The 24,496-nt window shown below is 40.1% G+C and overlaps 1 long non-coding RNA gene and 1 pseudogene across 2 annotated transcripts in view; one reads left to right on the top strand and one right to left on the bottom strand.

The window, feature by feature from the left end:
- Positions 1-24,496, top strand: part of LOC139081745 (uncharacterized) — a 65,533-nt gene that overhangs the window by 34,373 nt on the left and 6,664 nt on the right. The window lies entirely within an intron of this gene.
- LOC103560992 (T-cell surface glycoprotein CD1a-like) lies at positions 1,529-4,157 on the bottom strand (annotated as a pseudogene).

The following is a 24,496-nucleotide window of genomic DNA, read 5'->3' on the forward strand; positions in this document are numbered from 1 at the left end:
TGGGACGCAACCCCAGCGTGGCTGGATGAGCAGTGCCATGTCTGCACCCAGGACTTGAAACAACGAAACACTGGGCTGCCTGCAGTGGAGCATGCAAACCCAACCACTCGGCCATGGGGCCAGCCCCTAAATAAGGTGTTTTTAAACAGAAATATACATAAAATAAGATGTATGCATTCATCAGTTGACACAAATGTTGTGACCAGAAACTCCCAGGAACCTAACCCTGTTTTCTCCTCATGAGCAATGGGTCAATATTCACTAACTCAGTGTTCCCAGTGACTTTAACACAACAGCCATGAACAGCAAGAATGTACTGTATGTTCTCTCTTTGCCTTGACCTCACTTCAATCCTGCAGATCAACACTCTTCTTCTCTTTTCTTGACCATCTTCTTTTCTCTTCAGTGACACACTTACACTACTGCCTCTCAGGCATCACCTATATCAGTGCTTCTCAAATTTTAATACACCTATGAATCCTCTGCTGATTTTGATAAATGCAAATTGTGATTCTGTAAGTCTGAGGCCCAAGATTCTATATTTCTAACAAGCACTGAGGTAATAACTCTGCCGTGTGTCCCTCAACCACAATGAAAGCAACGGCCTCCGCGCTGCCTTCCTCTTTCTGTTTAGAATACCTTGAGCAATAGTTTCATTCTGTGAGGTCTCTACAGTTAAGTAAAAAGAAAGGTCAGAGGCAAAATGGTGTTTCTCCTCAGGGGCTCAGAGAAGTCACTAAGGAAGTAGGAAAGAATGAGTCACTTGCCCACATTAGAATACATTTAACAAGAAGAGCGTTGAATGTCTCAACTAATGCAAGCATGTTAGGAAGGAAAAGAATAAGAAAAGACTATATATTTGGCATAAATTCTACACAAGTCTTTATTGTGAACATGTTACATGCAGGTAAGACAGTTTGCCAAGGATACAAATAATAAAAAGATGTGGACTTTGTTCTTAAGAAGTTTAAAAATTATAAGGGGAAAAGGGATCTAAATAGCTGCATCAAAGGTCAGAAAGTGAAGATTAGATCTGGCAAAGTACAGTTCAAGTGTGCTGGGAGTTCAGACAAGGCAGAGACTGGTTTCATTTGTAAACCGGGGAAGGCTCTCCGGAGGACGTGACATCTGAAATTCACCTATAACTCATTAATATTTGAATATGTGGTGGTTACTGGGACCTCATCCATTCAGAATTATAATTCGAGTTTGAAAGTCCAAGATCCCAGATCAGAACAACAAATCTTGCAAAATTACAGTTAGCTTATATTGACAACTGATTGTTAGGCAGAAATAAACAACCGCAACAGACTTGTACAAGAAGACTTGAATAGAAATCATCATCATGCTGCATTTGGGTCCCTGGACTGCTGGGATCTCATTCCTAAGGAGAATAATGTTTGGAATTTCACAGGGTGAGTTGATAAGAACAGAGACAGAAGTCAGTCTGCGTGAGGTGGAGGTGAGAAGAGAGGAGAGGAAGGGAACTGGAGGGGAGGAGGACTGAAGAGAGAGAAAACAAAAAAGATTAGAAGAAAGTGGGGAATGGATAAAAGCACAGGAAGGATGGATACAAGAACTCATTAGCTTTCCTAAGCCAAAATGCAAAACCTGTCAGAAGTACCAGGGGCCCTATCAGTGCTCAGAAGATCAAGCCCATGGGGTTGTGATGTTCTGTAGATTTGGGTGCACACAAAGGTGTCATTTCAAATTCACAACTTGTTTTGCTGCATTTCCTGGATCTTTCTTTGTTCATTTGAGTGTCTGCCTGACCAATATCCTTTCTTCCTATTTCTTCTCTCGTCCCTCTACAGAGATGAATCCTTCATCTAACTCTCCACAGTCTCTTACATCTATGGGTCCCTCATTTTCAACTCTTCTATTTCTTGAATTACCTATTTTTATTCCTTTTTGAGATGAAACCCTTAGAATCTCAAATTGCTCATCTGGCTCTCCTGCTCCGTTTCAGGACCACCTACTCCCACTCGCAGCTCGGGCCCTAGTTCTTTCTTACCCCAGTAGAGGATCATGTCCTGCCCTCCTAGACTTCTGTGTCTCACCTGGCAAGACAGGTTAGCTGCCTCAATGGCTTCCACATCCAAGGACTTCCAAAGATACCATGTACCATCTGCATCGGGCAAGATGTTACTTCACTGAGTGTCCAGATGCTCCAGCTCACTCTACATCCACATCACCCAAATAGGCTTTGGGTAGAAGCCACAGATGTGATAAACTAGCATCAGATAACCGGAATCAGGACTGGGGCCAATAGACAGCCAGGCCTCTGACCTTACTGCAGAGGACAGGAAAGATATTCAGATGAAGACTCTAACACAGATTTAGAGGTTCAGATCTTCACATCAGTTTAGGTAGACACATATTTCCCACTGCAAGAATCTGTTGCCTGTTATTCTCTCTCCCTCTTGGCTCCTTATCAGGAAGGTGGGGATGGGATGTGGCAAGGTATGATTTTAAAATGGGAAATTCTTGAGGGAGAGTGCAGCACTGATCTTGTCACTGGAGATCTGCCTTCCCTTCATGGAGAAGTCCCAAGAGGAATCATGGGCAGGTGTCATGAGGAGCCTGTGGATTATTTCCAGGGTCACATGGTCCCAATTGAGTAGTCTCCAGACATGCTGAGCCCTGCTTCCACCCTGTGGCAATGGCAACCATGAATTGTTCTGTAAACTCAGGAAATCTGATCCTTGGTAAGCAACATGCATGAAGCCTACTGAGGTTTCCTCAAAGTGCAGCTGACAGCCTGCTGCTGTCTGTCCCTCAAAGGGATCTGGGGAAGAGGGATTGTGAATTAGATGAAAGAGGGAGTAAAAAAGATAAAATGACATGAGCAGAAGCAAAAGACAATAGAAACAGAAGGGAGAAGTTTAGGAAATTTGAGGGAATGTAACAAAGTTTGGTATTATCAGAAGTTATGTTAAAAGGGGAATTGTTGGTAGTTGGAGATGGAGGAAGAGATGCATGACAAGAGGAAGTGGCAAATTGTTCAAAGAAGGCAACATGAATAGCATAAGCAGAGAATAAGGTAGGACTGAGTGTGAGAGAGTTGGCATTATAAGGATCTAGGGTGAATGGAATGCAATAGGTTACAGTGAATTTATTGATAGAGATTGCTGAAGAGATGGGTGGGGGATAAAAATCACACTTTAATAAGTCAAGCAAAGAACAAGGAAGCCAAGGGTATCTGGTTGGAGGCCAGGGAAAGTGTTGGTCACAAGAAACCACTAATGGAAGATAATAAAGCACAAGCCTGCAATCAATGAGAGAGGAGTTTGTAACAGAAGACTTGAACCTTTTGAAGAATCAAGATCTGGATTACACTCTTTGCCCGAAAGTGTGCAATTGCAGTTTTATATGGGGAAAGGTAAGTTTCAGAAGTCAGTGGAGGCTGTCTCCTAGAGGAACGAGACACTCATTGAGACAGACACACACATGCCATCAATGTCCCCATTCACTGTGGTGGGAACTGAACTCACATTCACGCTGCAGTTGACTGGCATGGATGTGAAATGCCTGAAGAAATCCAACGGAGAACATACAAAATAAATTTTCCAGTTTTGTGATCTCCTCATTGCTGAAATGCCCTTGGACCAGGGCCATAAGAAATAGACAGTGCCAGAGTTGCTCTCACAGCCACGAGTCTGCAACTCACTCAACCAACTTGAGCCCAGTTGTGTACACAGCAGCAGTTGCAAAAGGATGAGATCTGGAGGATTTGGAAGGACATTGCTCCTGAAAACCACAAACAAGAGGAACAGGAAAGAGTCATTGGGAAGGAGAGAGAATGTGGAAAGAAAGGTGCCAGAGAGGGACACTCAGAATCTGAGGGAAAGGGAAGCCATAGTTATCTCAGGAGACATTTGCTGGCCCCAGGGCCCCAGCCTTATATTCAACCTTCAGAAGAGCACAGGGACCTGGTCAGAGACACTCAGAATGGAAAAAGCTGACACTCTCACTCTCCAGGTACATGCCAGGCAAAACCCACCACACATAAACACACAAACACATACACTCATACACGCACACACACACACACAGACCCTCTTGCACCCAACTGGGAAGTTGCCAGAGTTCTTACTATCTTTATTGTCACTACCTTGGAGGAGAACTGCTAGCAATGGAAGTTGCAGGAACAACATTTCATTTGCAGATGTTCTTTCTTTCTCTCAGAAAAGTGGGCCTTTTATTTCTGTTCTAAGCAAACCTACCCCACAATATCTCTATTCTGATTTCCTTCTACCAAGAGAAAAACCTTTCCTTTCCTCACTGTCTGCAAAGAAGAAAATCTATTCCTTCCCTAAACCCTGGGCCACCTATTCAGATTCTCATTTCTTTTCTAGTTCTGTGGACAGCCTACGCAGAACCTCATTTCTTCTCCATTTCTCTGGACCACCTACTCACACTCATGGCCCCTCCTCTTCTGACTCTCCTTTCTGGCTTCCAGCTTCTCTCCTTATAGCCAGCTTTCATCCTGCTTACCTTCCCCTAATTTAATTACTATGGAACAAGTCTTATGTGCCATTGAAAAAAGCCATTTTATTTCTAAGGCCTATTTTTTTCTCACTCATACAATAAAAGCATTAAGCTACGTCGCCTCCCATCAACCTACATAATCTTCTCATGTCCCTGCTCTTTTCTGTCAGTCTGTCCTTTTCTTTCCCTTTTGAATATTCCCCAAATAATCTTTTCCCATCTCGTCTCTACTTACCTCATTCACATCTCTGACTTCTCATTGGTTGCTTTCTTTGTTTTGTCAGAACCCCTATGATTGCCCTGTGTAACAGTATAAATTACCACCAATTCTCCATTATTCTTAGGGAAAAACCAGTAGCCATCACAGAGACCATAGAAACGCTGAAACACCTAGAGGAAAATCCCTTCTGTTTAGCTTGCATTGATATATATTCACTCACCAGTCACTTAACACCTGCTAGATCAAGGATCTTGCCACACTCATGACTATACAGTGGTTGACAATATGATCACTTTATTCAAGGAGGTTTTAGTATACTTGGGAAGGAAAACATTTAAGCTTAGAGCTATAAATCTTGGAGCGCTGAATTATCTTCTAATGTACGGATTCTGTCTAAACAAGCAAGCTTGAAACAGTAACTTCTAAAGTGGCAACCCTTAACTGATGTTTTTCCAGCCAGAATTGTGACTTCAGTGGTTGGCTTGGGGTCTTAGATCCATACCCCTATTGCACTGGACCCCCAACATCTAACAGAGTGCCTGGCAAGTGGTAGGTGTGTTACTGAAACCAAAATGGGTTCCCTCCTGGAAAGTTAAATCAGACTTTCCACCAGAAGTTGTTGTCACACAAAGTAAAGTATATTTGCAGCAAATAGGAGACCATGAGGAATCATTTCCAGAGTCACAGCATCCTCAAACAAAGGGAAGCAGGGACCTTCTATTTCAGATGAGGAATGAATATTCCAAAAGGAGAGGTGGGTATTTGCTTGCACAGGCTCCGTTAGAAAACACATTTCCACATACACTGCAGGTTTTGGTAATAAGGCCTAAGCTCCACCTGGAGAGATCTTAGCATTTAAAATAAGGCAGAGGTGGGGCTGACCCAGTAGAGCGGCAGTTAAGTTCGCACCTTCCTCTTTGGCAGCCCTGGGCTTGCCGGTTTGGGTCCCGGGTGCAGACCTATGCACCGCTTATCAAGCCATGCTGTGGTAGGCATCCCTCATATAAAATAGAGAAAGATGGGCACAGATGTTAGCTCAGGGCCAATCTTTCTCAGCAAAAAGAGGAGGATGGGCAGCAGATGTTACCTCAAAAAAAAAAATTAATTAATTAAGGCAAAGGTCATAGGCTTAGCTCTTGTGGGGAGGCTTGGTCTGGTTCAGGGTGGTTGGTGACTGTATCTCCTTAACATAGTAAAAGGGAAAAAAACAATTTGGAAAAACAGTTAAATGCTTCCAAAACCATCCTTGCACCAACCAGTGGGTGACAGGCACTCAATAAATATTTTTGAATGATTGAATGAATTTGGTTCAGACAGCCAATTATTTTTTAAGATTATGGAGAGCTTCAACAAAAAAATTTTTAAGACATCAGAAAGTGTTAATCATAGCCCTACTTGGTGAAATTAGACACTTATACTGGTTTTTTTAGGATGAAAGTACATGTTAATAAACATGAAGCTTACTCAGAGGGTCCTGCTGTAAATCTCCTATTACTTATGACAAGAAACCAGTGACAACTTGTAGGAAGTGAAGTTAATAGATTTTTCTGGAGTCATTTATCCAGGATTCCCTTCTTATTGGTCATCCTTGGATGTTCCACACTAGTCTTATATAAGCTGGTCTCCGCTGGACATGTTGACCTTCTGCTTTCATGGTGTTTATAGTTGTCTAAAGTCTCTTAAATATTTGTTTGTGCTTTCTATCATCTGGATAAATGTATTTGGTCTTTTTTTCCCATTAATCTTGGTTTACAAGTAAATAGAAATTATCGCAGGCTAATTTAAGCAAGAAAATAATTTTTTGAAAGTTATAATTAGAACATAGAAAGCTGGAAAGAGCTTCACTACCGTACTTACAATTTTTGAAAAGCTAGGTAATCAAATTCACAACTTTTCTTGAATCCATTAAAGAGATGAAATATCAGGGCAACCAAAAATCCAGAACCCGAGGAAAGGCAGACTCCTCCAAGGAAAAGGAGATGCAAATTCTTCTGACTTGGGACGGATGTCAGAGGCTATACAAGCTGGTAAGAATAACTCAACTATAATTGCTAACAAATTACTAAAATCTAGCAGGAATACATGGAAAGTCTGAGAGTCACAGACACAGGAAATTCACTTTCATCATTAGGCTTTTTTCCATCGACCTCACCAGGGGCTGCTGAAAGATCAGAGTCAAGGATGTAGCCCAGAGAAATCCTTTCCTGTGGTGCAAGCCTGAGGTGTGAAAGCAGCTGCCTCATGAGAAGGGCAGGAAGTCCCTACCAGACCTTTCTCCCCTATCTCCTACACAGAAAAACCCCTTAACCTGGTAGGAGAAGGGCAGAAAAGCCCTCTTGCCTTCAGGGCACAGGTGAAGATACCCTGCAGCTGGGGGAAGGGGAAAAATGGGGAAGGGACAGTAAAACATCTTGTCCTAGACTATTAGAGGTTCCATACTGCGGAGAGAAAGGCAGGAACTCTTAAAGGCCCAATCCCTACCTAAGCAACAAAGCACTTGCCTAAGAATGAGACTGAACTGAAACAAAACTCCTAACCCCTCTCCCAAGCAGATTAGCCAGCATGGAGTCACGGGAGCAGTCACTGCTGGAAGAGGAGCAAGAGTGTGCAGCTAATTCTTCTTGAGGCACAGCACAAAGGACACACCAAAACCTGACAGTGAAGCTGATATTAAGAGAAGCCCTCTGACAAACAGCTCCTCCCTACAAACAAAGTAATGTTGAATGAATTTGAAGACTGTTGAAACAACAACAAAATACAACCCCGGTTAAGTCTTGACTAGTCTGATTCAAACCTCACCCTCTGCTTAGCAAAAGAAAAGACATGCCCGCTTCCAGACTCCCCTCAAAAATACTGTTTACCTCAGTGCCTATTATTCTAAACAAGATGTCTGCATTCTGATAAAAAATTGTTAAATAGACACACCAAAAAACAAGGAGAGTGTGTTATAGAGCAAAGGGCTTGCTTTGCTTGCGGCAATCTGAGCCAATGAATAACAACGAATTAGAGGTCGAGAAAGGAAGCATTTATTCCATTAGCCAGAATAATTGGAAGATGGCAGACTAATGTTTAAAAAAACCGTCTTAAAGAATTACAGAATCTTGAGGCAGTTATATAGGGAAAATGGGCAATAAGGAGGGGGCTTAGAAATGTTGGCCTTCAAGCATAACAGACTCCAGGGCCTCTCATTGTTTCCTCCTGTCAATAGTAACCCATAATCCTATGGTCATGGAAATGTTCCTGTTTTTCAGTAGAGAATTGTGCTATTCATACACTATATATAATCCTCTAGGGACTGGCTTTCTGGTCCACCCTGAGGGAAGAAAGGGCAAGTCATGTACTGGTCAAACTAAGGGATCCCCATGTTATAGGACAGAAGAGGATTTTGGGTGACAGACTCAGCAATTTGTAACTTCAGTAGAGGAAGTAATGGCCTGGGTGATTCAAACCAGGGCATTACCTTTCCATGACAATATAACTGTGAGAAGAAGGATTAGATCAATGTTTCCTTTTTTAAAGACATATTTTAACTCTCAAAGGAGTTCTGCCACCCACTTATCCCTTGATACAGTAGGATACTTTTCTGGAATTTTGAGGCTGCTTTGATCCAGGAGTAATGTATTCAGAGTTTCAGGCCTACAAGTTTTACAGATAGATGAGTGATGAGAAGAATCTCAAAGGGGCCTGTCCCTTTGGGTGACAACTGGTTTCGGGTCCCTGGTCTTGCCATGTTTTCAGCAGAACATGATCACCTGATCAGAAGGCGTGTAGAGGGACATCAGATGGAGGGACATCAGACGGATATGAAGACCTATGAGAAGCAAACTTATGGGTAGAAGTTAATTCAGAGCTTAATGATTTAACGTAGTTAGCAATCATGACGTTTCTTAAAATGTCCAGAGATTCAGTCCCAAGGGAAGATGCCTGAAAGGGTCTCCCATACAGAATTTCAAAAGGCCTCAATTTAAGTCTGCTTCAGGGAGACACTCTAACCTGTAGCAGGGCAAGGGGCAGCGCCTTATCCCAAACCATTAGTTGTGTTTCCTGACAGATTTTGGCAGTGGCTTTCTTTAAGATGTGATTCATTTTCTCTCTTTCCAGTTGAGTTCTCCAAGCTGAGTGTAGTATCCTTCAGATGGCTAAGCTTCTGGACACTTGTTGAGTTATTTGGCAGAAAAAAGCTGGGCCATTATCACTCTGCAGGGTGTTAGGCAGACTAAGTCTGGGGGTGATTTCTTTTAGCAAAACCTCAGTGAATTCTCATACTTTCTCAGTCTGAATGGGAAAGGATTCTACCCACCCAGTAAAAGTGCCAACGAACACTAATGAAAACCTGAAATTCCCAGTTGCCCAGGGCATCTGGGTAAAGTCTTTTGCCAGTCTTCAGTAGACCAATTTCCTTTATGTTGAGTGCCCAGATGTGGGGGACTGGAAGCTGTCTTGTGGTTGTTCTTTGCACAGATTATGTAATTTTTGGTACCCTGTTGTATAGTCTTTTGCAGGTGAGGCCCTATGATGTACTTCTGAACTCATTGAGGGGTAGCATCTCTTTCATAATGCATGCTCTCATATACTTTTCTCAAGAGAGCATATAAGAGGGCCTCAGTTACTGGAATCACTCTGCAGGCATCCCCTTTCCAACCTCCTGGGTATTCAATGTAGTATCCTTACTCTTCAGCTCCTTCTTTATCCTTTAAGGAATACATCGACTTGTAATCAGTAAGGTTTACCTGTGGCAGGAGGGATCCCCTCATTGCAGGGGTCACTGTCTTGGCAGCTCCTTTGGGCACTTGGTCAACTAGTCTTTATCCTTGGGCAACAGGGGTATTCTCCCTCTAGTGGCCAGGGCAATGCATGATAGCTACCCGAGTAGGCTCGTTAATGGCATCAAGCAGTTCTAGGATTTCAGGGCCATGTCTGATTTCCTTTTTCCCTACTCTTGAGTCCCCTTTCTTTCCAGATTGCCCCATGAGCATAAAGTATGTCAAAGGTATAATGGGAATCTGTGTGTATATTTATTCTTTCACCTCAAGCTAGATGTAGAGCCAGAGTAAGGGCAATGATTTCTGCCTTTTGAGCCAAGGGAATCACTGGGGACAAGACTTTACTTTCTAAAGTCTCTTGTAAGGTTACCACCATACACCCTGCACATCTCTTACCTTGATCCATGAAGCTGCTGCCATCTGTGAAGACTTCCAAGTCCAATTCTTCCAGAGGACAGTCCAACAAATCAGGTCAGCAAGAATACACTGTCTCAATAACTTGTAAGCAGTCATGTTCTAAGGCTTCTGATGTCTCACTAAAGAGCAAGGTGATTGGGTTTGGGGAGGATGATATTTTAATCTGCACATTTGGATTGTCCAAAAGGATTGCTTGATATTTGCCCATCCTTCCTGAAGTGAGCCAGTATCCTCCTTTTTGTTCCAATAATGTGAGTATTTGAGGTGGCACATATACTTTAGTGGGTTGGCCCAGGATGAATTTTTCAGCTTCCTGAAAGTTGTCGTGGGTAGCAGCCACTACCCTGAGGCAGGCAGTCCAGGCTTTGACAGTCTGATCCAATTGCTTGGAAAAATAAGCCCAGTTTTTGAGTTGAAACCCCCAAGCTTATTCCCTGCCTTTCATGTACATATCAGTTGAAGGGCTTGTCCATGTTAGGGAGCCCCAAGTCTTGGGCTGAAATTGGCTTTGTCTTAATGGTATGAAAAGCCACCTGATATTTCTTTGTCCACTCCAGTGATTCCAAGTCTAGCCTTTTTAGAGCCTCATAGTGGGGTTTCAGTATGAGTCCATAGTTAGGAATCCAGATCTGACAGAAACCAGCCATGCCCAAGAATCCTCATAGCTGTCACTGGGTGGTGGGAGAAGTTAGGCATGCTATAGCTTTCTTTTGGTCTGGCAACAGTTCCCTCTGGCCTTTCGATAATGTAAATCCTAAGTACAGAATTTTTGCTTTCAGATCTGTGCTTTCTTTTGCTAGAACTTGTATCCACATTCAGCCAAATTATTTAAGGTCTTTATTGTATTGGCCAGATACTGCTATCAATATGTCATCCACATACTGTAGCAGCAATCCTTCTTGTAATTGTAAGTGACCCAGATCTTTACCTAGGGCCTCCCTGAATAGTATAGGGGAAGTTTTGGAGCCCTGGGAGAGCAATGTCTGAAAATATTGTTGAGTGGCCTGAGTGTCTAGGTCATACCATTCAAGGGCATAGAGCTGTTGTGATTTTTCCATGAGTGCTATGCAGAAGAGTGCGTCTTTTAAGTCTCAAGCTGAAAACTGGCCGCATTCACCAGGAATATTGGTTAGCAATCTGTAAGGGTTGGACACCACAAGGTGTAAGTCCTAAACGACCTTATTTATAGCACAAAGGTCCTGGACAAGCCAATATTCACCTGAATTGGGTTTCTTGACCAGGAGAATAGGAATATTATATGGTGACTGGCAAGGTCTGATTAATCCCTGATGCCAGGAATTTCTACACAATGAGTTGAATGCCCTTCTGAGTCTCCTGCTTTAGCAGATATTGCCTCAGGTTAGGTTTTATTTTGGGGATTTTCATTGGTATGTGTATTGGCTGGACATTCTTTGCCTTCTCAGGTGTCCCATCTGTCCACACATCCTATCTTACCTCCTTGAGAATTTCCAGTAACAACTGGTCTGGCAGTGGTTTTGGAATGCCTAGCAGGGCCATCTGGAACTGTAAGGATTGTTCTGGTGGCACTTGCACCTCTAACTGGCTTGGAGTGAAGTCACTTGTGCATTCAGTTTATGTAAAAGGTCTCGTTCCAGGGGTGAAATACAGCATTCAGGTTTAGATTTAAAAAAAAAACAAAAACAAAAAAAACCTGTGCTGCAATATCTTGTCTCCAACTTGACATTCTAGAATTTGGAGAAAAGACCATGGTTGAACTTCTCCTGATATTCTGGTCACCAGACTGGATCTTGCTGTCTTGTGTTAATTTAGGGTTCAAAACCAAATAATTGGTTCCTGTATCTATCAAAAAAAAATAGATCAAAAAAGCTGGTTCCCCACTTTCAGTTGTACTTGAAGCTCTTGTGGGGAAATGAGGATGGCATGATGAAAGTCCAGTTGAGTCCCCAGGCACCTTCACTCTCCATCTGAATCTCCAGTCCTGCCAGCCATTTGAATTATCCTTCTCCTCTTACCATCAACACTTCCCTTTCCCTTCTCAGGGTACTCTCTCTTTGGTGTCCTTCTTTGCAGTAGCTACACTGGTTCTTTCCCAAAGGATGCTTACCTCCATTCCTCCAATCAGGAGTCTTGCTTCTGGGAATAGCTCCCCTCCCAGTCAGAGCAGCTGTAAGGAGGACAGTGCTCTGTTTTACATCCTCTTCCTTTGTTTTGTGCTCTCTGTTGTTATACACCTTGAAAGTAATATTTAACAGCTGGGAGGGATTCATGCCCAATGCCCCATCAAGCTTTCACAATTTCTTCCAGATATCAGGAGTGCTTTGTCCTATGAAGGTCATATTGACCATTCATATGTTCTCTGGGGCCTCGGGGTCAGCATCTGTGTAACATCTATAAGCCTGTTGTATGCGTTCAAAGAATTCAAAAGGATCTTCACCAGGTTTTTGCTGGATTCCTTGTACTTTACTTTTCTGCTTAGGGATCCCTGTTTTTAGCCCTGCCAGGATGCACCTTCTGTAGTGCTCCAACCTACCCCTTCCTGCTGCCTCATTGGGATCCTAGGCCACCTTGGTAATAGGAATGATGGCAGTGGCCTCTCTAGGTACCATTGAGGTCAGCTATATGGAGCCTGTTAGCGTCTTCCCTAGCTTTGTCTATTACCATCTGTGTTTCACCCCCGTGAGGAGTATGTTCATCAAAATAAATGTATCTGCCTACATGAGGTGATACATGAAAAAGACAGAAGAAAACAAGTCAGTCATCTTTTGGGAGTCCTCATGGTATGGTGGATTATTATATTTCCAATTAAAGAGGTCGAAAGTGGAGAAAGGAGAGTGTACCCAAACAAAGCCAGCTGGTTGCCCCTGTGCGTTTATGCCTATGGGATACTGCCACAGCAGAAACTGCTCTGCCCCAGGAAGGGCCCCCTGACTTAATTGGATACCTTGCTGAGTTTGAGAGGGAGAGTATCCCTCAGGCATTTCCCCTTCTTGAAATTGTGGTCCCAAGAAAGACGGAGGAGGAAGAGGAACTGGAGTGTTGTTGGAAGGTTTAGAGTTTGCAGGACCATCAAATCCTCAACCTCTTTCAGTCCCTCCAACATGACAAGAGGTCTTTGCACTATTATGTGGCCGTTAGGTTCATTTCCCCTTTTACCTGGTCTAGATATAGCAGCATAAATGCTTGAATGGAGGGGATTTAACCCTTCTTTCCTTCCTTCTTGCAGAACATTTCTAGCTGTAAGATGGTATCATAACTGAGCGCCCCATTTGTGGGCCACTTTTCTCCTGAGCCTAGTGTATACTGGGGCCAGGCTACAATACAGTAAAAGATCATCTTTTTCTCTGTCCGGGACCCATATCTGAAATCAGTCCAATTGATCAGTATGCATCCTAATGGGCTTCTTCTTGGGATGGATGAAGTGGAACCCGTGGGAATAAAGCTTGTGTCCAACAATTAACAGACCTGAAGAAGGGTGCAGGGCTTGACTCCACGCATCCGGATAACTATAGGACTTGTCCAAATACCACTCCAACTGAGTACACAGTTCCCACACCAGTGCTAAACAAGCCAAAGAGGCAAGAGGAAATGGTTTAAGGTGGGGTAAAGATCTAATTGCCCAATGCCCCTGTAAGTGTCAGGTGCCTGGCAGAAAGTTTTTAAATCTTCTATTTTGCAGAAAGTTTAAGTCCCACTTACTTTAAGCCCTAACTTAACTTTCACAAAATAACAGCAAAGAAAGTGCCAGACAAGACAAACAAAGGGGGGAAAAGATGGTCAGGCCATGCTCTAATAGCTTCTTCCCAAGGGTTATTAAGATAGAGGACACACAAACAGCAGTGTCTGCATTGAGGGGTACAATTCTGCTTGACACTCGAAAGAAAAGGTCACAGACTTCACATCCCCACAAATGATGAAACAGGCATTAGAGGTATGCTATAGGATTCTGACAAAGAGAAAAACTGGCACACAGACCAGTGGACCAACACACACATTCAGGAGAAAAGAACATATAGGCACGTGCACCACAAGGAAACCAGAAAGTAGTCTTCCAGATAATATGCTAGGCAGACTACTCTCCTTTATCCCTCAACAACAGTGCCTAAAACAGATGGACTTTGGCATGACCAAGGCCCCTGGACAAGGAAAAAGGCATATAGTACCCAGGAGTGCACTCCCGGATGACTTACCTAGCTCCAGATGCAAGCTAATCAGTTCATGATCCAGTCCTTCATTTCTTAATCACTGAAGCATTAGAGGCAGTTGGCAATGGAGGAGGCCACAAGAGGGCTTTTCCAGGTGGAAAAAGCCACCCAGTAGTTGCTGGGAAAATCCTGAAGCAGCCTCCTCCAAGTTGAGTAACCATAGGCAGAAGCATATCCCATCTGGGTAACCAGAAATTTGTTACTGAGCAATGGGCTCACTCTGCTCACCATCATCTGAACCAATTAATCACCATGAGTTAGAGATCAAGAAAGAAAGAATTTATTTGATTGGCCAGCATAGTGGAAGATGGCAGACTAGTGTCTGAAAAAAAACATCCTAAAGAATTACAGAATCTTGAAGCAGTTATACAGGGAAAATGGGCAACAAGGAAGGGTTTTAGAAATGTTGACCTTCAGGCATGGTGGACTCCAGGGCCCCTCATTGTTCTTTTCTTCTGTCCTTGACGATTACTATCCTACAGGTGTTCGTTCTTCCTGGAGGCCTTCTTGTTCCTTGGGAAAATTTGTTAAGATTGTTAAGAACTCAGATCTGGTGTCAAGATGACTATGTAGGTGGGCTCTGAACTCACCTCCTCCCATGGACACAACAAATTTACAACTACTCTTGAAACAATTAGCCCAAGAGAGAAGTGAAACTGGATAAAATAACCCCCACAACAAGGGACAGTGCTGACTGAAGTGGAAGAGGCAGAAATTCCTTACTGGAGAGGGAAAAGCTATCTTTTAGTTGTAGCACTTCATGGCTAACCAGGAGCGATGTTGAGGTATGAAGCTTTCCCGGAGGAGTGGGGGATCTGAGTGGGGTAAATTTACCAAAATAAGCAGCTTTCAGACTCAGCACAACCAAGACAAGTGTCATAATATCTGGCTTTGCTGACTATTAGCAACTGAGAATACTCCCAGAAAAACTATTGGACATAAGGGGACAAAAGCATGCTTTTAAAGAGTCCATGCAAAAATTCACCCATTTCAGAAAGCAGCCTAAAATCACAAGAAAGAAAGGTGTACAGTCCTTTGGTGAAAAGAGACTCACTTGATAGGCTCTGGGAGATCTCAGTGAGAGGTGAGACCTCCCCAGGCAGGGATCACCTTCCCAGGGACTGAGACATTGGCAGCAGCCATTATTGTGAACTAGTACAGGCATGTTGACACAGACACTGGCAGACACCTTTGGAGTTCTTCCCTTGGCTTGTTGGCCCAGGATCTGCCCTACCCACTAGAGCACCAATTTAATCCAGCTCAGCCAGGGCAGGAAGCCCACCCAAAATCAAGCCCTTGTGAAACTAGTGGGACCGCCTAGCTGCGGTGCCAGGAACCTCTGCAGCCAGCTGAGTGAGTCTGCCTTTGCAGGGCAGAGCATGTGTGAATGGTGGGCCTGCACTGGTGGAGTGTGTGGGGCCTCTGCAGTGGTGCAACTGGGTCTGCTTCAGTGAGTCAGGGCAGGCGTAAGGGGTAAGACTGTGTTGATAGGGTGTAAGGCCCTGCATGTGGTGAGGCTTGTCAGTTGTAGCAATTTGTGCTTCTCAAACAGCCATGTAGGGGATCAGCCCCCACTTCCAAAGCCTGAAACAATTGGGTGCTCTCATACCTGGGGTCAGCCCCACTTAGCTGCACTCCTGAGAGAGCTGAAAACCACCTTGCAAGCTGGAGGTCTACGGCAATTGTAAGCCTCTGAGCCTAAAAACCAGTCACACTGGGGGCCTACACGCTTAACAGAAAAAATGCACCAGGAATGTGTGATTAGACTTTGCAGCCAACTGTGCTGTGGCTCCCTATGCCTGATAAAGTGACTGAAGGGACCATAGCAGCTGCACACAGCTAAGCATTACAATCAACTAGGCAGGGGGACAGCCTAGCCTCCCCATGCACCTGCAGTAAGAACAACCATGCCACAACAGAAGGACACACAAAGCCCACACAGGGGACACTCCTGGAACATAAAGAACAGGTGACAAAAAAAAAGCACACTTCTGGGCCTCATAAGGCATCTCTTACATAAAGCCACCTCTCCAAAATTGGGAGATGTAGCTGATCCACCTAAAACATAGATATAAGCACAGAGAAAGAGGCAAAATGAGGAGACAAAGAAATACATTCTAAATAAGGAAACAGGACAAATCCTCAGTAAAAGAACTAAGCCAAACAGAGATAAACAATCTACCTGATAAAAGAGTACAAACTAATAGTTATAAGGATGCTCACTGATCTTGGGAGAAGAATGAATGAACTCAGTGAGAACTTCAACAAAGAAGTGGAAAACATAAAAAAAGAACCAATCAGACATGAAGAATGCAATACTGGAAATGAAAAATTCATTAGAGACACTCAATAGCAGAGTAGATGATACAGAAGAATGGATCAGTGAGCTGGATGAAAGACTAGAGGCAATCACCCAAGCTGAACAGATAAAAGAAAAAAGAACTAAAAAGAATGAGGACAGCCTAAGGGACCAGAGGGACAAAATCAAATGTCCTAACATCCATGTTATAGGAGTCCCAGAAGGAGAAGAGAGAGACAAAGGGGTAGAGAATCTATTGAAAGAAATAATAGCTGAAAATTTTCCTAACCTAAGGAAGGAAACAGACATCTAGGTAAAGGAAGCACAGAAAGCACCAAACAAGATAAACCCAAAGAGGCCCACACCAAGACACATTATAATTAAAACGTCAAGAATTAAAGATAAAGAGAGAATCCTAAAAGCCACAAGAGAAAGGCAACAAGTTACACACAAAGGAATTGCCATAAGGCTATCAGCTGGCTCCTCTGCAGAAACCTTACAGGCTAGAAGGGAGTGGAACAAGATATTTAAACTACTGAAAAGAAAAACCTACAGCCAAAAATACTCTACACAATAAGTTTAACATTCAGAATGAAAGGAGAGAAAAGAATTTCCCAGACAAGCAAAAACTAAAGGAGTTTATCACCGAGAAAGCAGCCTTACAAAAATGCAAAGGTACTTATTTAGTTGGAAAAGAAAAGACGACAACAGGAATAAGAAAATTATTAAAAACAAAACCAAAACAATAAAATCACTGGTAAAGGGAAATCTACAGTAAAGGTGACAGATCAACCACCCATGAAGCTAATATGAAGGTCAAAGGCAAAAGTACTAAATTGATCTATTTCCATGATAAGAGTGTAATGGAAACACATGCAGAAAGAAGAGGTTAGATGTGATATCAAAAACATAAAATATGAGAGGAGGGCAGTAAAAGAGTAGAGCTTTTAGAAGAAGGTCAAACTTAAGAAACAATCAACTTAATATAGATTGCTATATACACAGATGATTATTTATGAACCTCATGGTAATCACAAACCAGAAACCTATAATAAATACACAAAAAATTAAGAGAAAGGAACCCAAACATAATACTAAAGAAAGCCATCAAACCACAAGGGAAGGGAGTAAGTGAAGAAGAAAAGAACAGAGAAGAACTAGTAAAACGTCCGGAAAAAATAAGCAACAAAATGGCAATAAGTACTTCTTATCAATAGCTATTTTAAATGTCAATGGACTAAATGTTCCGATGAAAAGGCATATGGCGGTTGATTGGATAAAGAAACAAAACCCATATATATGCTGCATACAAGAGACACATTTCAGACGTAAAGACACTCACAATCTGAAAGTGAGAGATGGATAAAGAGACTCCATGCAAATGACAATAAAAGAAAATTGGGGTAGCAATACTTATATCAGACAAAATAGACTTTAAAACAAAAGCTGTAACAAGAGACAAGAAGAGCACTATATAATGATAAAGGGAACAATCCAACAAGAGGATATAACACTTGTGAGTATGTATGCACTGAAGATAAGATCACCTAAAAATATAAAGCAATTATTAACAGACATAAAAGGAGAAATAGACAGTAAGACAATAACGGTAGAGGACTTTAACATTTCACTCACTCCAAAGGATAGATCATACAAACAGAAGATCAATGAGGAAACATTGACCTTAAATGATGTTTTAGACCACATGGACTTAGTAGATAAATACAGAACATTCAATCCAAAAACCACAGAATACACATTCTTTTCAAATGCACATGGAACATTCTCCAGAATAGATCAACTATTAAGCCACAAAACAAGTCTCAATAAATTTAAGAAGACTGAAATAATACTAACATCTTTTCTAACCACAACAGTATGAAACTAGAAATCAACTCCAGGAAGAAAATCAGAAAAGCCACAAACATGTGGAGATTAAACAAAATGGAACTGAACAACTATTGAGTTGATGAAGAAATCAAAGGAGAAATCAAAAATCACCTGGAGACAAAAGAAAATGAAAATATGGCATGACAAAACTTATGGGATACAGTAGAAGCAGTTCTAAGAGGGAAGTTTATAGCAATGCAGGCCTACCCAAACAGATAAGAAAAATCTCAAATAAACCAGAGCACCTAAAGGAACTGGAGAAAGAGGAACAAAGAAAGCCCAAAATCAGTAGAAGGAAGGAAATAATAAAAACAAAGAAAGCCCAAAATCAGTAGAAAGAAGGAAATAATAAAAATCAGAGCAGAAATAAGTGAAATAGAGACAAAAAACAATAGAAAAAATTCATGAAACAAAGAGCTGGCTCGTTGAAATGATAAACAAAGTTGACAAAACTTTAACTAGACTCACCAAGAGAAAAAGAGAGAAGGCTCAAATAATTAAAATCAGAAACAAAAGAGGAGAAATTACAATGGACACCTCAGAAATACAAAAGAATATAAGAGAATACTATGAAAAGCTATACACCAACAGGTTGAATAATCTAGAAGAAATGCATAAATTCTTAGAATCATACAATCTTCCAAAACTGAATCAAGAAGAAATAGAGAATCTGAATGGACCAATCTCCAGTAAGGATTTCAAAAAAGTAATCAAAAACCTCCCAAAAAGTAAGAGTCCAGGACCAGATGGCTTCCCTGGTGAATTCTACCAAACATTCAAAGAAGACTTAATACCTATCTGTCTCAAACTGCTCCAAAAAATTGAGAAGAGGGGAAGCTTCCTAACACATTCTACAAAGCCAAAATTACCCTGATCCCAAAGCCAGACATGGATAACACAAAAATAAAATTACAGGCCAGTATCACTGATGAACATCGAAGCAAATGTCTTCAACAAAATACTATCCAGTTGAACACAGCAATACATTAAAAAGATCACACATCATGATCAAGTGGGACTTATTCCAGGGTTTGAGGGACGATTCAACATCCTCAAATCAATCAACATGATGAACTACATTAACAAAATGAAGAATAAAAATCACATGATCATCTCAATAGATGCAGAGAAAGCATTTGACAAGATACAGTATCCATTTACTATAAACACTCTAAATAAAATGGGTATAGAAGGAAAGTACCTCAACATAATAAAGGTCATATATGACAGACTGACAGATAATGTCATTCTCAATGGAGAAACACTGAAAGCTATTCCTTTAAGAACAGGAACCAGACAAAGATGCCCACTGTCACCACTCTTATTTAAAATAGTATTGGAAGACTTAGCCAGAGCAATCAGGCAAGAAAAAGAAATAAAAGGGATCCAATTGGCAAGTAAGAAGTAAAACTGTCACTATTTGCAGATAACATGATTTTGTATATAGAAAACCTTAAAGAATGCACAAAAAACTTTTAGAAATAATAAATGAATACAGTAGTTTAAAGATACAAAATCAACATACAAAATCACTTTGTTTATACACACTAACAGCAAAGTAGCAGAAAGAGAAGTTAAGAACAGAATCCCCTTTAAAATTGCAACAAAAAGAATAAAATGCCTAGGAATAAATTTAACCAAAGAGATAAAAGAACTGTACACTGGAAACTGTACAACATTGCTGGAAGAAATTGAAGAATACACAAAGAAATTGAAAGATATTCTGTGCTCTTGTATTGGAAGAATTAACATAGTTAAAACGTCCATACGTCCTAAAGCAAAATACAGATTCAGTGCAATCCCTATCAAAGTTCCAATGACATTTTTCACAGAAATAGAAGAAGCTTAAAATTCATATAAAACAACAGATCCCAAATAACCAAAAAATCCTGAGGGAAAAAAATAAAGCTGGAGGTATCACACTCCCTGATTTCAAAATATACTACAAAGCTATAGAAACGAAAACAGCTATAGAAGTGATACTGGCATAAAAACAGACACACAGATCAATGGAACAGAATAGAGGGCCCAGAAATAAACCCACACATCTAATGGACAGCTAATTTTCAACAAGGGAGCCAAGAACATATTATGGAGAAAGGAAAGTCTCTTCAACAAATGCTGTTGGGAAAACTGGACAGCCACATGGAAAAGAATGAAAGTTGACCATTATCTTACACTACACACAAAAATTAAATCAAAATGGATTGAAGACTTGAATATAAGATCAGAAACCATGAAACTTCTAGAAGAAAACATAGGCAGTACACTCTTCAACATCAGTCTTCGCAGCATATTTTGAAGTACCATATCTGATCAGGCAAGGGAAATAATAGGAAAAAAAACAAATGAGAATACATCAAACTAAAAATCTTCTGCACAGCAAAGGAAACCATCAACAAAACAAAAAGACAACCTAAAAATTTGGAGAAGATATTTGCAAACCATATATCTGATAAGGGGTTAACACCCAAAATATATAAAGAAGTCATACGTCGCAACAGCAAAAGAACTAACAACACAACAAAAAAAATAGACAAAAGATCTGAACAGACACTTTTCCAAAGAAGTTATACAGATGGCCAGCAGTCACATGAAAATATATTCAACATCACTAATTATTAGGGAAATGCAAATCAAAACTACAATGAGACGTCACCTCACACCTGTTAGAATGGCTATAATTAACAAGACAAGAAATAACAAGTGCTGGAGAGGATATGGAGAAAAGGGAACTTTCATTCACTGCTGGTGGGAAGGCAAACTGGTGCAGCCAGTATAAAAAACAGTACGGAGATTCCCCCAAAAATTAAGAATAAAACTACCATATGATCCAGCTATTCCAATGCTGAGTATTTATCCAAAGAACATGAAAATATGAACGTGTAAAGATATATGCACTCCTATGTTTATTGCAGCATTATTCACAATACAAGACTTGGAAGCAACCTAGGTGCCCATGAAAGGATGAATGGATAAAGATGAGGCATATATACATAGAATGGAATACTACTTGGCCATAAAAAGGATGAAGTCTGGCCATTTGCAACAACATAGATAGACCTTAAGGGCATTATGGTAAGCAAAATAAATCAGATGGAGAAGTCACACACTGTATAATTTCACTTATGGGGAAGAGATAAAAAACGACAGCAATGAAGAAACCCAAAGAAGCAGAGAATAGATTGGTGGTTCCAGAGAGGAAGGGGGGAGGGTAAAAGGAGTATAAGGGCACCTGTATATGGTGATTGATAACAATTAGACTTTGGGAGGTATTGAAATCTACACAGAAATTGAAATATAATGATACACACCTGAAATTTACATAATGTTAAAAATGAATGTTACCTTGATAAAATATTTTAGAAAACAACAACAATGGTTTTAATTTTAAATTTATTATAAAATTTAAATTTATTATATTTTCAATACACTCCAAATTTGTATTAAGACTGAAAAGTAATAATATTATTCTTGTATGACATTTCTTAAAACTATTTAAAAATAGACTTGTAGTATATCTTGTACTACCAAGATTTTAAAAAAAGAATGTGCACAGACCAAAGAATGTAGAATGCCATAGAATTTTTCGAGGATTTTCAAATGTTGTTGGTCATATTTTTCATGTATGGTGGTGTTGTCATATGTCTGACTCTTCAAAGCATTTTTGTCTGTATTCAGCTTTTGTAACTTGCCTTTGAATGCTTTATATAATTCTTTTCCTTTCATTTCAAGTACTGGGAAAATTCTTCAACACACAAAATTGTCTTATGTGGAAATATGTAAATTTGGAAGTACACAAATTTAATAATTATTTGTTTTACCTGGCTTATATCTGAGGCTATGTTATCAATCCTTAGAGGAAAATATTTAGCATTTCCTACCTTATTTAACATTACTTAAGTCATCACATCTGTGATAATATTAATTGTTCAGCTTTGTATTTCATTCTCTAAGTAGTGTGTTATTGTTATTTGTTACTAATGCTATTATTTGTTATTAATGATAGATTTCTACATAAATGTTCTGCCATAATGTTGGCATAATTTGCAGTAGAACTTGCCAAGTGAAGAGAATACTAATACATTGTCTTGGATGGTGCTCTGAATGCTTGACTTTGTCCTGCCAAAACTGAATCATCCATATTATATGTTCAATCACAGCATGTCAATATTTTCATATAGTCATAGTCCCACAGCCTTCATAGTTATATACTTTAATCATATTTCTATTTTGAATACTTATGTGTTCAAGTATCATTAAGGATTTTTCATTTTCTTTTGCTCTTAACATGATAATCCTGATGATCTTTTACTCATTCTCATTCATCAGATGATTTTTTCATTCCTAAAGAATTTAATATAAATTAAATAATAATACATAAGAGGTTTTTTTTAAAGCAGCCAGAATCTAGTTATTTTTTCACCAATCAAAAAAATTTGTGTGCAATAAATGTTTCAAAACCCATCTTTACTTAAACTTTCTAGTGAAGTGCATTGAGCATTCAAAAAAGTGTACAATAATAATTATAAAGATCCCTGAGTTATCACAAAAAGAACACACCTGTGTCATGCAATTCAAGTCAAGCAGTAGAATATCACTAGCGCCTCAGAAGACTCCTTATGCCCCACCCAAAATTACTCCATCTCTCATCCCTAAACATAACCTCTATCCTGACGTCCAACATTATAATTAGTGTTTCTATCGCTTTGCAATAGTTTACCTTCTCCCTAAAGAATACCCTTATTCATTTTCTTGTATGGTGACAAATTATTCCAGTTTTTCCCTGTCTAAAAAAAACGTATTTACCTTCAATTGTGACGTATATTTTCAAGAAATATAGAATTCTAGATCTTCACTTTCATTATGTTAGCATGCCAAAACCAATATTACGTTAATTTCTGGCCCCTTTGTTGTGTTGGGTTTTTTTTTGAGAAGTCAGGTATTAGTCTAATTATTGCTCCTCTCTAGGAAATGTGTCTCTTGTCTCTGGCTATTTTTAACACATTCATATTGTCTTTGGTTTTCAGTAGTTTTATGATGATGTACTTTGTATTACATTTTATTCATTTTGCCCTGATTCACTGGAAATTTTGAACTTGATTTTCTCTTTCAGAAAGTTCTCAGCCAGTATTTCATCACAAGCATTATCTGTTCCGTTCTCTTTTCTGTCATTTTGTGACTCCAACTACATGCATTTGACTTTTACATGATAGCCCCTCAATTGCATGCTTTGACTTTTCTATGCTGTCCAAACTATTGTCTCTCCAAAATTCATTCTGGATATATTTTCTAATTTGTCTTCCAGTAAACAAATTCTCTCTTAGTAGAGTCTTATCTGCTCTTACATCCATCCATATTTTTGGTTGCTATTATTTTATTTCTCTATTAACGAATTTGCATTTGTTCATTCTTTATAGCTTCCATTTCTCAGCCAAAATTTTTAATCTTTTTTTAATCTCTTTGAGCATGTTAAGTCTGCTTATTTTAAAGTCTGTACCTGATAACTCAATTATCTAGGACCCAGGTAAGTCTGCGTCTACTCTCTGTTCCCCTTTTATTCTTTAAATTTTGGTTCATTTTACCTTGTCTCTTTATGTTTCCAGGTGGTGTTTGTTTTGTTTTTGTCTCTGTTTTGGATTTTGAATGTTGATCATTTATTTTTTAAAACTCTAGAAATGGTTTGGGGCTGAGAATAATGTCATCTTCCTCCAGAATCATTTAAGGATATTAGCAATACAAAATTACTTTATTAATTTCAGAGACTAAGATAATTTGAAACTTAGCTACAGTTTCTGCAAAGGTTATTCTCATTCTGCTTCACACTTCCTCCTAGGATGCAGACCTCTAGGCTGGAAACCAAAATTCATGCACCGATGATATCTTTGAAGATTTATGAGTCTGCTGAAAGCTTTACTTAGCTTGTCAGTTTCCGTAGCTGCCTCTCTTGGAATTAGCAGATGCCCTTAGAGGAAAAATAGTTCCAAATACAGAGCTCACCTTTGCGAATTTGTCTTCTCCCAGATATTGACCCAGTAATTTATCTCTTCTTTGTAGGTTCTTCATTGCCTTGAGGCAGATTTTGTTTTATATTTTTCTTGCTTTTTCTAGTTGTTCTTGACAAGAGAGTTGATCCAAATTAGGTCGGCTACAATTTCTAGAAGCAGAAAACCTGTGTTTCTTTTTTAATTATTTATGAATTAAACTTATCATCCTTCCATGAGTGAAGCCA

This window comes from Equus przewalskii, unplaced genomic scaffold (genome assembly GCF_037783145.1).
Source record: "Equus przewalskii isolate Varuska unplaced genomic scaffold, EquPr2 ChrUn-7, whole genome shotgun sequence".
Lineage (NCBI taxonomy): Eukaryota > Metazoa > Chordata > Mammalia > Perissodactyla > Equidae > Equus > Equus przewalskii.